The sequence below is a fragment of the Pongo abelii genome, chromosome 2 (genome assembly GCF_028885655.2).
Source record: "Pongo abelii isolate AG06213 chromosome 2, NHGRI_mPonAbe1-v2.0_pri, whole genome shotgun sequence".
Lineage (NCBI taxonomy): Eukaryota > Metazoa > Chordata > Mammalia > Primates > Hominidae > Pongo > Pongo abelii.
In genome coordinates this window covers 186460248-186472774 of record NC_085928.1, presented here as the reverse complement: position 1 = coordinate 186472774, position 12527 = coordinate 186460248, and the positions used below count along the sequence as shown (strand labels likewise).

At 34.7% G+C, this 12527-nt stretch overlaps 1 long non-coding RNA gene across 6 annotated transcripts in view; it reads right to left on the bottom strand.

Annotated features, from left to right (window-relative positions):
* LOC134761060 (uncharacterized) overlaps positions 1-12527 on the bottom strand; it is a 207445-nt gene that overhangs the window by 102087 nt on the left and 92831 nt on the right. For 2 of the 6 annotated variants that reach the window (XR_010139309.1, XR_010139306.1), the window contains exon 5: positions 3894-3953. The exons of 3 other annotated variants lie outside the window; for them this stretch is intronic. This is a non-coding gene — a long non-coding RNA (uncharacterized LOC134761060). Of the gene's footprint in view, positions 1-3893; positions 3954-6744; positions 6823-12527 lie in introns of all 6 variants that reach the window. One more of the 6 variants, XR_010139307.1, reaches the window with a different exon arrangement.

The window sequence follows — 12527 nt, the reverse complement described above, 5'->3', positions numbered from 1 at the left end:
TTTAGCACAAGAGGCCTAACTTCTTTTGGCCTATCTCACTAGGCCAAAACATGGCGTTTTGACATGCCTTTCTCACTAAGCTTAATCACTTCTAGGTTTTGATTTAAAGTGAGGATGTGCATTAAAGTCATCTGTGTGACTCCTTTTTTTCACTTTAACACTTAGAGGCAATTGTAGGGTTGTTATTTGGCCTAATTTCAATATTGGTGTGTCTCAGGAAATAGAGAGGCCTGAAGAGAGAAAGAGAGAGGGAGAAATGGCCAATTGGTAAAGCAGTCAGAACACATACAACATTTGTTGATTAAGTTTGCTGTCTTGTATGGGTGTGGTCCATGGCACCCCAAATCAGTTACAATATTGACATCAAAGATCAGTGATCACAGATCACTATAACAGCTGTAATAATAATTAAAAGTGTTTCAAATATTGTGAGAATTACCAAAATGTGACACAGAGAAAAGAAGTGAGAATATCCTGTTGGGAAAATGGCAACAAAAGATACTTGATGCAAGGTTGCCATAAACTTTCAATTTGTAAAAAATGCGGTATCTGAAAGTGCAATAAATAAAGCATGATAAACACGGTAAGCCTGTATTTTTTTAATATATACATATATATGGATATACATTTGTGTTGTGCATATACCTACGATATGAGTCAGGTTACAGATATGTTAAGTTTTAGAAGGCAATGTATAAGAATTTTCCAAAATGCTTTATAATTTTCATTCTAACTTACATTTAATAAAACTTTCAATCACCCCATATTTTTGTTATCTCTTGCAACTTTCACGTTTTTAAAAATGCATTTTGTTGGGTGTATGGTTGTATCTTATGATGATTTTTAAATTTGTATTTTCTTGATGACCAATAATATTAAACATATCAATATGATTATTGATCCTTTCAATATATTTTTGTGAAGTGGTTGTTAAAGTCATTGCTCATTATTCTTATTGATTTGTAGTTGTTCTCTCTGTGTTCTAAATATGTGGTCTTTGTCAGATACATGTATTGCAAACATTTGTGATCCCTATATGCGTTGCCTTTTCACTGTCTTGCTGGTATGTTTTGATTAATAAATGTTCTTAATTTTAATGAAGCCTAATTTATATAAATGTTTTCTAGATGATGCCTTTGTGTCATTTAAATCTGTTTGCTTACATTAACATCATTAATGTCATCTCTTATGTTATTAAGAATATCATTAAGATATTCTCCTCTAGAATTTTTATTTTATATTTAGGACTATAATCACTCTGGAATTGATTTTTGTATATAGCTTGAGATGGGGATAAAGATAGTTTTTTCCCATCCTTTCTTCCACTAAATTGTTGTAATTCACATGACTGTATATATGGGCCTGTATCTCTCACTCTATTTATCTATCCTTTCACTAATATTATTAATTACTACATAATGTCTTGCTAGCTGTTAGAAGAAGTCTTCTATTTCTGTTTGATCTCGAAATTCTTCTTGCTCATTAAGGTCCATTGTATTTCTTTAAAAATTTTGTAATCAATTTGTAAATTTTCTCAATAATTTGCACGGAAACTTTTAATGAGACTGGACTGAGCATCAAGATTGCTTGGGGAAACTTGACATCTTTGTAGCATTAAGCTTCCTAATTCGTGACATTCTAAAGCCTTCCATCTATTTATATTCTCTTTAATTGCTCTCTGAGGTATTTTTGTACCAAAAAATAATTCAATTTAATTCAGTTTCAACCTCCCACATATTTTAATTAACTTTTCTTTTCTTTTATATTCTTGACATCTTTATGTATTAACTAATATAGCCTCCTTGAATACTTGGAAATGCTTTCTGTTTTTAATTTCCAGAGTATTTTATACAACATTGGTCTTTTTTTTTAAACACTAGTGAAATGAATCAGTAATGTTATGTAGACCTGTAGTTACGTTTGTGTAAAATTTCTAAAGTACAGATTAAATTTCATTGTATGATACAGGGCTAATTAGATTTTCTATTTCTTCTTGCGTCAGATTTGATAAGTTACATGTTTTAAGAAATTTGTTTGATCCCAAGTATCATACTTTTTGACATGAAGTTATTCATAATATATTTGTATTATCATTTAATATTTGTAGAATCTGTAGTAATGTGTCTTCATTCCTAATATTGGTAATTTTTATTTTGTCTCTTTTTGTTCATCAGTTTGCTAAGAATTTATTACTTTTATTCATTTTCAGCAGCCAACCTTTGCATTTGTTAATTTTCTCCATTGTATGCATTTTTGGTTTTATTAATTTCTGCTTTTTTAAACAATGTTTTCTTGCTTCTTCAGATAAAATTAGATAATGCTTTTCAGTCTTGATTTTTAAAAAGATTTAATATTATAATTTCTTTCTAAGCACTGTATTCTATGACCTAAAATATGTCATATTTTCGAAATATTGTCTAGTTAAATTTCTTTTTTGACCTATGATATTTATCTTTTATTCACTTCAAGTTGTTTCGTTATTCTCTTGATATTTATTTCTTGATCAATCCTATTGTGGTCAGAAAACATACTTTGTATGATTTCAATCCTTTTACATTTGGTGATTATTGCTTTATGGACCAGGATATGGTCAATTTTGGTAAATTTTCTATATGAACTTTAAAATAACATGAACTCTACATGTTTAGATAAAATACTTTGCATATTTTGCTTATGTAAATTTGGTTATTTTATGGTTCATACCTTCTCTGTCTTAACTATACACGTACACACATATGCACACATATATGCATACACACATCACACACATACAGAAATACACACTAATGTGTGTGTAAACTTTTCTGCTTGTTCTGTCAATTAACATGGAGGACCGCTGAAACACTCGACATTCAACCAGGATTGTACATTTTTTATTTCACCTTTTAATCTTCGTTTTTGTGAGGTGTACATTTTCAATTTGTCCTCATTTCTATGGAAGAGCATTTTGGAGGTCTTAACAGACAACTCAAGTTGTAGTAAATTCCCCTTGTCAGTGAATTTTGAATTATAATCTTTGTCTTCTAAGAATGGTGAAATTATAGAAATTGCTGCTTATTTTTGTAGTCTTTTAGCAGCTGCATTCTGCTTGGTCTTGGCATTTCATACTGCATATACACAGTTTAGGAACTGGCAAATATATTGAGTGATAATTGCATGAAGAATGTTGGGCTCATTTCTCTGAGGCTGTCATTTTTTAAGGAACTTGGGATTTCAGTTCTTCAAATCCTTGATGCCTTGATTCCTCTACAATTTGTTCAAACCGCAGTTTTTTAGTTAACCTGGCTTTTGGAGTTGTTTTCAATCAACGGGTAAATCTGATACCACTACTGTGCCATAGTCACTGTACCTTATTTATTTCAATATGACTTTAAGCCTTCTTGAGGGTGGATGGAATCCTGTCTGAAAAAAATCTTCATAAACCTATGAAGCTGTTAAAAATATTAGGTATTTCATCAATGAATAGAAGGGAATATAATTATTTTGCTTTTCTTCTCAATCACTAAAACCCTAGTGCAGCAAGCAGGATAACACAGTGGATTAAATTCTGTTTTATAGTGGGAAATATTTGGACACTTAATCTAAGTTTTATGTTACAAAGCAACTAAGTCAAGTTATATAACATAACTTTACAAAAAGGATGATAACATTTTGCAATGTTTGCATGAACATTAAATGAGATAACACATACTGTGTGCTCTAAAATATTCAGTTGATTTCTTTGCATCTTCATCCAGCTTAGTAACAAATATTTTAATTACAATTGCTAGGTCAGCATTTATTTTTTCCAAATGAGAACACAAAGAATAACATTTCTAGGTACTTGTACAAAGTTTCAGTTTTATAGATTTAGTGATAGCAGTGACTCAAATGACAGGGAAGCTGGTACTTACACAGAACTTTTCAATGCTTCTTCAATTTTACTGGTGTGCTCCAGGGAATCGGGCATCAACCTGAAAGCACAACCCGGCAGAAAAGAAGTCTTTTTGCCTCAGAGTTAGCAAAGAATTTAGCCTTATGAGAAATAGAACTAAAGTTCAAAGACTAACTTAGGCCTGTGCACAGTATCATTTTCTCTCCTTGAATCAAACCACTTTATGTCAAAAAGGAGAAATGCTCAGGAGAGCTGCCCCCACATAGCTGAGTTCAGCTTCTTTTGATCCAGCAAGAAGATACTACAACCTCCAAAGGACTAAGACTGGATAGAGAGTCCCAAAGACCTGAGTACAGGTCACGGCTGTCATCTAAATAGACACAGTTCCTGCCATCAGCCTATGTACCATATAGGTGTTGTATCTGGAAGGTGAAGGCTTGCTATTCACCTTATCTCTGGAATCACAATTTTGTTCCCTTCATATAATTTATCATTAACTTCTCTATATTTATACTTTTGAAAATATGCTTCCCCTTGAGCTAGTAAAGCAGAATCACCAGAGCTTTAAAAATGGTTTTGCTATTGGGAAAATAATCTTAGGAATTATGTAAATATAGTGCTCAAAAAGAGTTAAAATCATGTATGTGAGAAGTGAAGTATTATACAGGCATTTATATCTCTCCCTTTGTGGATTATAGTTAAAATTGAGTCAGGAATAGAAAAAATGTAAATAAGCCTATTTTATACTAAGTATGGAGATAAAATGTTCAATAGCACAGTCAAGATCCTCTCAGTTTAGTTTAGTGCAGGGAGTATTAGAGTTTAATTGAAATGTTGATATTAAAATTTTCCCAAATAAAAAAGAAATGGTATTAGAGAAAATGATGAGAAAAACATCTATTGCCTGGGAAATATCATTTACTCTTCATGATCCTCGACAGCAGATTAACGTCTCTCTAAATTGAATTTAATTTTCTTCTAGTCATAAATCTAAGTGATCCAAACAACCTGAGATACTCACAGCAGACTTTAAAATAATGTGCTCAATTTTGTTGGTGCCTCATCTGTGCTTCTCAAAGAAGCATTGGGGGTGGGGTTGCAGCCTGGTTTTATTCTTGTCACCTTTTGTAGCTTCTAAAATGGAAATTTTATTTTCTAGTGTTCGTGGCACTATGTACCTTGTGACAAGGGGAGCCATGAATAGAAGGCTTCCATTTATTATTTGTCTCTGTACAAGAAAAACTACATTTTTTTCACTAACTCTGGAATATCTTCAATTTATCAAAAGATTCAACAAGCAGTCAATCTTGAAAGTAAACACCTGATAAGGATTAAAATGCCACATGAAAAAAAATTAAAATGCATCATCAAAGAAAGGATTCCAGTTGGACCTTACTTCCTGGAGTAGAATCCACATGAGCTACGGGGTACTTAATGCAATAGCTTTTGGCTGCAAAGTATTTTAGCTCTACAGAAAGGTAAAGAAATAATTTAGTGGAAATACCAGAACTCATTATAAACTTTTGCTAAATCATACCGCCTTGACAATTTACCTTAGTATTTCTTTTACATTTTAAAGCAGATAACATTACAGGTACAGTTTAAAAGCTTTATGTACTAATTCCTGAACCCTTTTCCCATTTCTCTCCCTCTTCTGAAATAATTGTCCTAAATGTGTTTTTAAAAATTTCTGTGTAAGTGTATATGTATTTACAAAGATACATATATGTGCGCATATACTTATACGTAATATAAATGCATGTGCACATGTATGTATATGTGTGTAAGCAACACATATATGATGTGTATTTTCAAACTTCATAAAAGTGATTCATATTGTACATTTTTTAACTTCTAGATCAGTCATTTGGCTGCTACATAGGGTCCCCTAGTGTAAATAGATCATAGTTTATTTATCCATTCTTTTGATGTCAATTTTTTAAGTCCATTTCAATCTTTTTACTAATGCTGCAGTAAACATTCTTGTGGACGACTTCTGGAATATACAGGAATGTTCTGGAATAGAGAAACATGTGAAAGTTTCTCTAGGACATGAACATGTGCCTAGGAGTCTGGGAATGAAAGAAATATATACCTTCAACTTTACTTTTTGTTAGTAGCTGTACCAATTTACATTCCCATCAGCGGCAAATTAAAGTTCCAGTTTCTCTACATTTTTGCTGGCACTCAATACTGTATAGATTACACATTGTAGTATATAAATTGAAGAGGTCATAAAATTAAATAAAAACAACTCCAGAAATGTTACAAATTGCTACATTGATCTCATAGTCCCTAAGAATGAACTTTATGAAATTAAAAAAAGTTAACAAAATTAGCAAATATATTTTGCTTACATAAATATTAGTCCTATCTAGAAAACCCAAAACAAACATAATTAAAAACTTCCTTTCTCTCTCTCTCTCTATTTTGGTGAAACATACAAGGGATTACATATCTTTCTAAATCCTGCATAGATTACTTTTAAGGTAAAAATAATCATAAGGATATTCTCCAAGATGTCCTGCAAAGACTACCCTGTGGCAATGAGCCAGTGCCTACTGTGCAGTGCTAGTTTAAAGGGGATATCTCCTTAGAGTCTCACCTTAACTGTTCACTAAGCAAAAATTCTCCACAAGGCTCTCACATACTTGCTTTTACGTACTGATTCCCCAAGCAGGTGGAATGATTGTTCTTTCCTGAATGCATGTTGTTTGGATCCATATTACACAATTCCAATTAAGACTAATCCCAAAACACATTGCAACTACAAGAACCACATTGCTGACAGATTGTTGTTTCTCAATACATATATTTGGGCAGAGAAATTGTATAATAACTATATTCGAGGTTAAAAAATGGTTTATTACCAAATTGGATTAATTTTATCTCTTTTTGTCTTCATAAAGAGGCAAAATCCTCTGATTTCTTTTTGTTCCAATACTTTTCTGTTGGTGGCAGAAATAGAATAAAAGCTATTAGGACTGATATTAGAATAAAAGATATTAGGACTGATATCTAGTTGGATAATCAAAAAACCTGGCTAAAGCCAAGAATCATGAAATGTAGGTACAGTGTCTCTTTAAATACCTTATTTTGGTTTAAGACATATAACTGCACATTTATTTACAATATTTTTAAGTAAAGATCTTTTCTTAGAGGACAAATTTGTAGACTTCTTTTTATTCTTTGTAGCACAAACCATACACAGAATTTAATCTATGATTTCCAGTTTAGTACTCTAGAATGGAACACAATTAAAAAAATAGCAGATATATCTTTTAGGTTTTTGTTACTTTTCTTTTGTCACTCATATTTTATCAATGTGCATACTATTTAATTAAAGATCACAATTGTCATAAGAAGTGTGTTTGCTAACATAGTAAGTTTGCAAATTATCACAACTAACTCATGTAGAACGCTGAATTATATCTGTGGACCAGAGGTGCCAACCATACGAGTGGGGAGCTGACAAGCTGAGAACATTTCACATGTAGCAAAATGGGCAATATTAATTACTATTCATGTTGGTAAAGTACAAATTTTTAAGAGAAAATATTTTTCTATCATTACTGTCACAGCAAGTAAGGCAATGTGGGAATCAGTTTCTTTGATTTTAATGAACCATTTCTGAGGAAAATAGAGGATAGTCTAAGGTATCAGAAAAACTTCTAAAAAGTCAAAATCAATATTGGCTCAAGATGGCTTTGTGATTCACAGAACAGAAACACAACTCAGTATTTAGAGGCTGTAGTCACAGACCTACTGGGCTCTGGGACCAGGAAGCAAGCAGAGGAGGCTGGGAATCAACGTTGTGTGGTAGCAATGACTAGGCTGGCTCACACAGCACCAGGAGTTAGATTGAAGACATCAAACTGAGGCAAGATACAGTCATGATCAGTAATTAGAAAAGGTTTGAAGGCTAGCTTTGCAGCTAGTATTGAGTGGCTGACTAGAGAAAGGGAGGGAAGAGAAAAGGAGGTAATCAGAACCCAGGCCAAAGTGCCCATTGACAGAGACTGTACTTGTGGTCATCTCAAGAGACAAAGGCCCTAAGCATTCATCGTAATACTTGTGTCTGAAGTACATACCTGTGAGCTGTTTAGAGACAACTATAAAACCACAGACTCAGAAGTTAAGACTCAGAAGAGAGAAACAAATACACATACAAAAAAACCCAAATCACAACAACAATAGCAACATAAAACTTCCCAAGAAATTCCCTATAGATGTGGGCTTAAAATTAAGATTCCAAAGTACAAGAGGAAATCACTTCCATGAAAGATAGTCACAACTTCAACATGCATGTTTCCTTCTTAAATTAAGAATGGTCAGCCACTATTACCTTGTATGAATTTGTTCTCAGGCTGCTGATAAAGACTTACCCAAGACTGAGCAATTTACAAAAGAAAGAGGTTTATTGGACTTATAGTTCCACATGGCTGGGGAGGCCTCACAATCTTGGTGTAAGGCAAGGAGAAAGAAGTCACGTCTTACATGGATGGCAGCAGGCAAAAAGAGAGCTTGTACAGGGACACTCCTGTTTTTAAAACCATTAGATCTTGTGAGATTTAGTCACCATCAGGAGAATAGCACAGGAAAGACCTGCCCACATGATTCAATTACCTTCCACCAGGTCCCTCCCAAAACATGTGGGAATTCAAGATGCGATGTGGGTGGGGATACAGCCAAACCATATCGTTCCTCCCCTGGCCCCTCCCAAATCTCATGTCCTCAAATTTCAAAACCAATTATGCCTTCCCTACATTGCTCCAAAGTCTTAACTCATTTCAGTATTAACTCAAAAATCCACAGTCCAAAGTCTAATCAGAGACAAGGCAAGTCCCTTTTGCCTATGAGCCTGTAAAATCAAAATCAAGTTAGTTACTTCCTAGATACAATGGGGGTATAGGCATTGGGTAACTACAGCCATTCCAAAGGGAGAAATTGGCCACAACAAAGGGGCTACAGGCCGCATGCAAGTGCAAAATCCAGCAGGGCAGTCATATCTTAAAGCTCCAAAATGATCTCCTTTGACTCCACGTCTCACATCCAGTTCACACTGATGTAATGTGGATTCCTATGGTCCTGGGCAGCTCCACCCCTGTGGCTTTGCAGGGTACAGCCTCCCTCCCCATTGCTTTCATGGGCTGTTGTTGAGTGTCTGTGGCTTTTCCAGCCACACAGTGCAAGCTGCCAGTGGAGCTACCATTCTGGGGTCTGGAGGACAGGGGCCTTATTCTAACAGCTCCACTAGGCAGTGCCCCAGTAGAGACTCTGTGTGGGGGATCTGACCCCACATTTTTCCTTCCACACTGGCCTACCAGAGGTTCTTCATGAGGACCCCGCCCCTACAGCAAACTTCTACCTGGGTATTCAGATGTTTCCATACATATTCTGAAATCTAGGGGGAGGTTCCCAAACCTCAGTTCTTGACTTCTGTGTACTCGCAGGCTCAACACCATGTGGAAGCTGCCAAGGCTTGGGGCTTGCACCCTCTGAAGCCACAGACCCAGTTCTACATTGGCCCCTTTCAGCCACAGCTGGAGTGGCTGGGACACAGGGCACCACGTCCCTAGGCTGCATGCAGCACCCTGGCCCACGAAACCACTTTTTACTTCTAGGCCTTTGGGCATGTGATGGGAGGGGCTGCCATGAAGACCACTGACATGGGCTGGAGACATTTCCCCCATTGTCTTGGAGATTAATATTCAGTTCCTCGTTACTTATGCAAATTTATGCAGCTGGCTTGAATTTCTCCTCAGAAAATGAGATTTTGTTTTCTATTGCATTGTCAGGCTGCAATTTTTCTGAACTTTTATGTTGTTTCCCTTATAAAACTGAATGCCTTTAACAGCACCCAAGTCACCTCTTGAAAACTTTGCTGCTTAGGAATTTCCTCTGCCAGATACCCTAAATCATCTTTCTCAAGTGCAAAGTTCCACAAATATCTAAGGCAAGAGCAAAATGCTACCAATCTCTTTGCTAAAACACAGCAAGACTTACCTTTGCTCCAGTTCCCGACAAGTTCTTCATTTCCATCTGAGAACACCTCAGCCTGGACCTTATTGTACATATTACTATCAGCATTTTGGGCAAAGCCATCCAACACGCCTCTAGGAAGTTCCAAACTTTCCCACATTTTCCTGTCTTCTTCTGAGCCCTCCAAACTGTTCCAACCCCTACCTGTTACCCAGTTCCAAAGTCATTCCACATTTTTGAGTATCTTTTCAGCAGCACCCCACTCTACTGGTACTAATTAACTGTGTTAGTTTGTTTTCATGCTGCTGATAAAGACGTACCTGAGACTGGGCAATTTACAAAAGAAAGAGGTTTAGTGGACTTACAGTTCCACCTGGTTAGGGAGGCCTCACAATCATGGTGGAAGGCAAGGAGGAGCAAGTCACATCTTACGTGGATGGCAGCAGGCAAAAAGAGAGCTTGTGCAGGGAAACTCCCATTTTTAAAACCATCAGATCTCATGAGACTTATTCACTATCATGAGAACAGCACAGGAAAGACCTGCCCCATGATTCAATTACCTCCCACTGGGTCCCTCCTACAACACGTGGGAATTCAAGATGAGATTTGGGTGGGGACCAGCCAAATTGCATCATACCTCAAATACTACCTTTCTGTCATTACCTATATCTTCTACTTCATAAACTTTCCATTATATGTCAGTCTATCCCTTATGTTTCTTCTCTTATCTTTCACTTTTTTTTTTTTACTGATTTATATTCCTTCATAGTGGTCTGAGTTAATTCCTCAGTACAGTCTTTGAATTCTCTTATTTTCTCTGAGTCTTTGCCTAAACTGGCATGCATCTCATAATTTAATTTTAATGTTGATATTTTCATTTACAAAATTAATAATCAATACTTTAAAACAATCTTTATCTGGTTTTGATTTATATTTGTATTTGTATGCTTTTTTGAAAATAAATTTTGTTCTTACTTTATGGATATTTTTTCTTCTTTTATCACTTTGAGGACTTCCAAAATGATTTAAAAATGTTTTTCCAGGGTAAATTTTAACTTTTTGGCCTGTATTCAGGGGGAAATTATCCTAGCTAGCTATGCATCATTCAAGAGTGAGAAATAAATGAGACACTCTCAGAAATACAAACCTGAAACTTTATAATTAAGAGATTCTTGCTAAAACATTACTAAAAGATATTCTGTAGCAAGAAGGAAATGAATACAAAAAGAGAAATGTCATGCAATAAGTAACCATGAGCAAAAATAGCAGTAAATGCTATTGGAAAGACTTCTAAGTTAAGAAAAAGTACAATTAACTTTAAGTCTTAGAAGATGATTGCAAAGGGGTTGGAAGGTTGCTAAAGGATGTCAATTTCCTGTTATTTGAGTAGAGAAAAGATGTATTGAATAATTTAAGACTTTGTTGGGACTATATAAAGTCAATGTTAATATTAAACATTGAAGAGTAAACACTAAAAAATGTTTTTTAGAGAGTATGTGTGGCAAAGTTACATGTATGTGAAATAGAGCAATCTAAGGAAGACTTAACCATCCAACAGAGAGTAGGATATAAAAAGAGAAAAAGAATAAAAAGAATGTTAAACAAAAATATAAAAAGATTGGACAAATAAGGGTTCACAATTATCTGTAATCATAAGATATGTTAATGTACTAAACGATTACATATAAACTACTAGTTATTGTATAAATAATATATCTGTTTAAGAATTATATAAGTAAAATTCAGACAAGCATAGCTTATAAAAATGCTTAGGCTGGGCACAGTGTCTCACACCTGAAATCCCAGCACTTTGGGGGGCTGAGGCAGGCAGATCACCAGAGGTCAGGAGTTCCAGACCAGGCTGGCCAACATGGTGAAACCCCATCACTACTAAAAATACAAAAATTAGCTGGGCACGCTGGTGCATAGCTGTAATCCCAGCTACTTGGGATGCTGAGGCATGAGAATTGCTTGAACCCAGGTTGCAGTGAGTTGAGATTGCACCACTGCACTCCAGCCTGGGTGACAAAGTGAGACCCTGTCTCAAAAAAAAAAAAATGCTTAAAGTAGTACAGAAAAGTTGAAAATAAATAAATAAATATACTATAATACACTAACCAACATGCTGTTGTTATAGCAATATTAACATCAAACAAAAATTTTAAGGAAAAAACCTTAGGGTTAGAGAGAAATTTTACAAAATGAGAAAAGGAAAAACAAAAGATATTACAATACTGAACTTGCATGAACACGTTTTTCTTTTGAAATTTATACAGCAAAACTAAAAAAAAGATTTACAAGTATAATCTCAATGACATTTTAAAATATCTGTCCAAGAAACTAAATGTATTAAACATATAATATTAGTGAGCATTTAGACTAGTTGAATGAAACAGATACAATTGGTTAATTTGATGTCACAGATCTAAAAAATAAAGATCATGTATTCTTTTTAAGCAAAAACAGAAAACTTAACAAAAATTGACCATATCACAATGTGAGAGATCACATAAGTGCAAATTACTATATTTACAGATGCAACAATATGGTCGTATTTTAGATAAAAGTAAAGTGTTTGATCAAATTCAAAACATGTTAAACATAAATTCCTTTAGCACTTGCTGTGTGATGGGCACTTTTCTAGGCACTGAGGACGCTAAATAAGTGAAGC